The following is a 6000-nucleotide window of genomic DNA, read 5'->3' as shown; positions in this document are numbered from 1 at the left end:
TGCTGAATTTGTTTTAGTGCCACTTTCTGGACATTTCACTTTGAAACTGATGCAAAACATGCAGTATGGAATGTAATTACAATGTTACAAAAATGTATATAGAGGCATGTGTTTCCAGTGAGCCTGGGTTATCACTGCAACATACCATGAACAGCTTAGGAGAACATTCTCACTGCAGGGCTGTTGTTGGAATGGTTCTGGTCCACTGATGCATATAAGGGTTAAAGATGGACTAGACTGCTCACTGAAGTGGTAATGACAGCTTTGGTTCTCTGTGCCAGCATCAAAGCTGCCAGTGGGTGGCAACGCTCTAAATAGCAGAAAACACATGCAATCGCTGACGCTGAGAATAAACAGTCTTACAACTACAGTGAGCACGATTAGGTTTAAGGAGTCATGAAGTTACCATGTTTGTCTACACATACAGATACGCTCACACACGTAGCCTACTCACACAGGAACTAATGACTTTACTCTTTCTTTTAGTCTTGATCCCAATTTCACTGATAATCCAGCTTGTTTGCTTTTTGCTTCTTAATGACATCATCCTCTAGGAAGTGAAAAAACAACAGCACAAACACCTAAAGCGCATTGCACCTCATCTGTATTCTCTGTTCATGCCCCAAGTGTCCTGCAGGAAAGGTACAGTACAACACAATCGGCCCGGCACTAAGATGTCAGTCTTGCGTAGCCAGACATTTACAGTAACTAAACAGCAAAAGGTCTGACCACACTGCAGCTTATTGTAGCCAACAAGCCTCCTTAGAGAGGAAGAAACCAGCTGACTGACATGCACTCTATAGTGGCCAGCAATGGATTGTTGTATATTTACGTGGTTCATAGGGGTTTAAGAGTTTATTTGGATTATAGTACAATGAATGCCAGGGTAATAAGTGAAGGTAATAAGTACTATTGCTATAAGATTATTTAAGATTATTTCACAGACATATAAATTTTTGAAAGACATCTTGTATTACAACGACTTTATTATGAGAATAAAGTAGAAATATTACGAGAATAAAGTTGAAATATTTTGAGAATAAAGTCAAAATTACAAGAATAAATCAAAATATTACAAGAATGAAGTTCAAATATTTTGAGAATAAAGTTCAAATATTTAGAAAATAATGTAAAATTTATGAGAATAAAGTTGAAATTATGAGAAAAAAAGTTGAAATACTTTAAGAATAAAGTTAAAATATTTCGAGAATAAAGTTCAAATATTTCGAGAATAAAGTCAAAATTACAAGAATAAATTGAAATATTTTGAGAATAAAGTTCAAATATTTTGAGAATAAAGTCTAAATTATGACAATAAAGTTATATTTTGCTAATAAAGTTGAAATTAGGAGAATAGAGTCAAAATTTTTTGAGAATAACGTCAAAATATTTAGAAAATAATGTCAAATTTACGAGAATAAAGTTTAAATTATGAGAATATAGTCGAAATATTGAGAGAATAAAGTCGAAACTACGAAAATAAAGTCTAAATGTTTTGAAAATAAAATCAAAATTACGAGAATAAAGTCAAAATATTACGAGAATAAAGTCAAAATTATGAGAATAAAGTCTAAATATTTTGAAAATAAAGTCTAAATGTTTTGAGAATAAAGTCAGAATTATGATAATTAATTTGGAACAATTATGAGATTTAAGTTAAAGAATATTTTGAAAATATATTCTAGCCTATTGCGCATGCAAATGGCCCAGATTGAGAGCAATGGGAGATATTCCAAAGTCTTAGCTTTCAAAATCTGTCTGTTTTATAGCAAAATACAAACAATATGTCTTACAATAATGTGTTTTTCACACTCTTTAATGTGGCATGACAGATCGCTGTGTTTGCTTCAGTTTAAGCGGCATGTGATTCAATTATTTTTTATTTTTTCAGATTACAATAATGAGACTTTCGTTTTTTATTAAATAAGGCTAAACTGTTTCTTTCCATGCCTTCTGATGTAATTTGAATTTTGCGATAAAATTGACAGAATTTGAAAGCAGAGCTGTATTATATTTAAAGCAACAAAGCACAAAATTATTGTGATTACTGGGTGGCTGGCACGCTGCAAATAATTAATGAAAGACGTTAAATATTATGTTCAATCATTTACTGTATAATACCGTGAATAAAACACTGTGAATAGTTAACGTTATATACCTCAGAAAAGACAATAATATAACCTATGTTATATATAACAAGCCCACTTTAACCTTCAGAACGTTTTATTGTTTTATTTAAATACATGTGAGGAATAAAGGTTGGATGCCAGTAATTTTTGCGAAGTAGGTGGTGGAATTTTCACACAAACAGTATAATTTAGTGAATTGATTCACATGAATAATCAATCTGTCAACGCTTGAAGCTTGAAAAACACATTATTGTAAGGCACATTGTTTGTATTTCGCTATAAAAATAAATAAATAATAAATTCCAGTGGCCTGGCAACTTCTCCCGATGCTCTCAATCCGTGCCTTTGTTTGCGCAGTATACTCACAAAATACTTTATTTATACGATTTAAATTCTTAAAACATTGTAATATTTCACCTTTAATCTTGAAATATTTTGACTTTATTCTCAAAATATTATAACTTTATTCTCATAATCTTAGATTATTTAATTTTTTTTAACGTGCCACTAAAATGCCGTCATACATTTTAAAATGTAATGTATTCCTGTGATGGCAAATCTGAATTAATCTGTCATTACTCCAGTCTTCAGTGCCATGTGGTTCTTCAGAAATCATTTTAATATTCTTATTGTTCAAGAGGCATTTTCTCATATTATAAAATGTTTGCAGTTTCCATGCAAGCAAGAAGCAAGCAAACATTGTATAATATGAGAAAATGCCTCTTGAACAATAAGAATATTAAAATGATTTCTGAAGGACAGGTTTCTTTAAAGGGTATTAAGTTTAAAAGAACAGTATTTATTTGAAATATATATTTTTATAACTTTGTTTACAGAAACTGTTACTTTTTTACCTCTTGAGACTGACTGATTAATAGTTTTTAAAAAATGTATTTACACGTCACCCCTGTATTAGTGTTAGCATTCTAATTATTCAGATTGTGATTATTTAAACATTATTCTCTGGATGAATGTTTGCTATTAACTTGATTTTAAATGCTGTAAATATTTAAAATGACTAAAAACATGCAGCAGATTTATTGTTTGCACAATGGCCTTAATCAAACTATTAATTATGCATACCTGGAAAAAAAACAAGTGTTTAAGAAGTAAAAGGAAAGACCAGGACTGGGTTAAAATGCTGTTGAAGTGGGCTTTTAGAAACATAACTATGTATTTATCATGCTAATTCTCGTCGAATGAATTCAACTAATTGTCAGGGATCACCCCTGACAGTCATGTCTGTTTTGTCTCTGTTTAATGTATCTATGTTTGTGCTGTGTTTGAGCACATGGCTTTGTCTTTGTTGTTGTCTGCCATGTGCTCCTCTTGTCCCACCTCCTTGTTTCCAGTTTCCACGCCCCCTTGTTTAGCCCTCGTTTGTCTGAGTGTTATCACCTGTTCCCCTCGTTTGTATGAGTGTTCCTAGCTGTTCCTCATGTATCCTGTCCCCTTTATTAGCGTGCACCTTCCCTCTTGTCTTTGCCTGTTCGTTGCGTATTCTACACCTCTGTGTCCAACCATCTAGTTTACTGCTTGTCTGCTATTATATATTCTGTTTATTCTCTGTCAAGTTGTTTGTTGTCTTTTGTCCAGTCCAGTCCTGTCCTGTCCTGCTGACGGTGCACCTGCTCTGCTAGATGTGAGCATTACCTGTGAGATCTCTACTGCGGAGTCACTTCCACTCAGGTTCCTGTCTGGCCCAGCTGCTAACTTCCAGCTTCTTGTCAGTTCTGCTCACTACTGGATTGTAGCCCGGACTCAGTTGTCATCCTCACCGTCAGCCTGTCTTCAAGTGTTTTCCCTGCCTATTGTTTGGACTGTGTTCACCCCCCTTCCTCACCATCTCTTGTCTTTGACGTCTGTTCAATAAATTACCATCACTAACATTCTGCATTTGAGTCCTCTCTTCGAAACCCTGACAGAACGAACTGGCCAACATTGGACTCAGCAGAATGAGCATCAGAATCCTGCCACCCATCAATACTCAAGAAAGGCTCGCTCGCCAGCATATCGGAGCATTCACCCAGCACTTCTGGACAATGTCCAGAGGGCTTGATTATGATGACACCACCCTCAAGGACATATTCAATGCCTGATTGAATGACCCGGTACCTAAGTGGGAGATGGACAACCTCAAGTTTTTAAACTATTGGAATTTCTCCAAGTATGTTGGTAATCGCATACAGTGGGGAATGCCGCCTCCACCACCTAGCCCAGCATGCAGCAACCACTCTACCCCACTTCCCTTGCCAAGTCAAGATCAAGATCCACTTCTAACTCCAACTCAGAAGCGAAGGGCCAGAAGGAAGAGGGCTCAGTCTGCTGCATCCATCAATGACTCTGACACCTTTCCTGTCAACCTTGAGCCAGCCAAGTCTCACTCTATCAAGTCTGTTCCTGTCAGGTTGAAGTCTGCTGGGTCTGGTTCAGTCACTCCTGAGTCGGCTGAGTTAGCTGCAGATACTACAGTGGAGGACGAGCTCACATCAACCTGTCCTAAGCAGAATGGAGGAGAGGCCCATGCAGAGTTGGCTTTGGTCCCTGAGGTTTCCCATCCGGTGACCCTTTCAAGACCAACTTCTAATAGTTTCATGTCCTCTGAGACTGCACCTGCCCATTCAGTTATGACCAAGGAGGCTTTTACAAAGCCATCTTCAGTAGTAGATGATGATGATGATCCAGGTCCAGTCAAGCCCATTTCTGTCACCCCAGAGACCATCAAATCCGATCCATTCAAGCTCATTCCAGTCACTCTGGAGTCAGCCAGTTCCCCTCCCGTCACTCCAGATCCAGTCAGGTCCACCCCAGTCATTCCAAAGTCTATCCTCGTTGAATCCGTCATTTCCAAGATGGCTAAATTTACAGCTAGTCAGTCAGTTCCAGTCAACACTAAGCCAGAGTTGGTTTCTGCCACCCCTGATTCAGTCATCACCCAGTCAATGAAGTTTGCACCAAGTATCTCCGAATCTGCCAAGCCAACCTCTTGTTTTCTAGTGTCTACTGAGCGCTCTCCTGTCATTCAAGGATCTGTCAAGTCTAATTTCGTCCCTCAGTCTGTAAGGTCTGTTTCCTACTTGTCACAATCAACCAAGTCATCTCCTATCTCCGCTGAGTCAACTGGGCTCTCTACCTCTCTCCCTGTGTTGGTCAAGTCCGCTACAGATACTACAGAAGCAACCCAGCACTCTGTTGAGATACGTCGTAGGCGGAAGAAGAGAAAGGCTGGTGTTGTACGGTCTAATTTTCTCCCTGTTTTGCCTATTGAGACTATGCCAAAGAGTCCAACCATTCCCACAGATTGTGTGTACCCCTGTCATGTCTCATCCACTGAAGACGACACTGCCTGCCGTGTTGTGTCCCCAGAAGCTCTTCCTGAGCTGGTTGCTCCTCCTGTCATGGCCACGGAGGCCAATGCAGTGACTTTCACCTCACCAGTATTGGCCACGGAGGCCAGTTCCATACCATCTGCTCTCCCAATAACTTCTATGGACGCCATCCCCACCAGTCATGTCAAGTCCAAAAATGTTCTTGCAAGTCATGTAAAGTCAACAGAGATTCCTGTTAAAGTCATGTCTTCAGAGACCATTCCTGAACGGTCCACTCTCAAAGCGTTGGCCACGAAGATCATTCCAGCGGCTCTCACTCAGCCTGTTATGGTCAAGGAGGCTGTCTCAGAGTTTTCTGCTGTTCCTGTAGTGGCCCCAGATGTTGTTCCTGAGCGGCCTGCTCTTAATGTTTTGGCCATGGAGGCCATTCCAGAGGCTGTAAGTCAGCCTGTTATGGCCACGGAAGCCATCCCCGAGCACCCCGCTCTCCCAGTCACGGCCATGGAGGCCATACTCAAACAGCCAGTTGATTTAGCTGCTGA

This window comes from Garra rufa, chromosome 5 (assembly GCF_049309525.1).
Source record: "Garra rufa chromosome 5, GarRuf1.0, whole genome shotgun sequence".
Classification (NCBI taxonomy): Eukaryota; Metazoa; Chordata; class Actinopteri; order Cypriniformes; family Cyprinidae; genus Garra; species Garra rufa.
The sequence above is the reverse complement of the archived record's forward strand: the minus strand, read 5'-3'. Positions refer to the sequence as shown.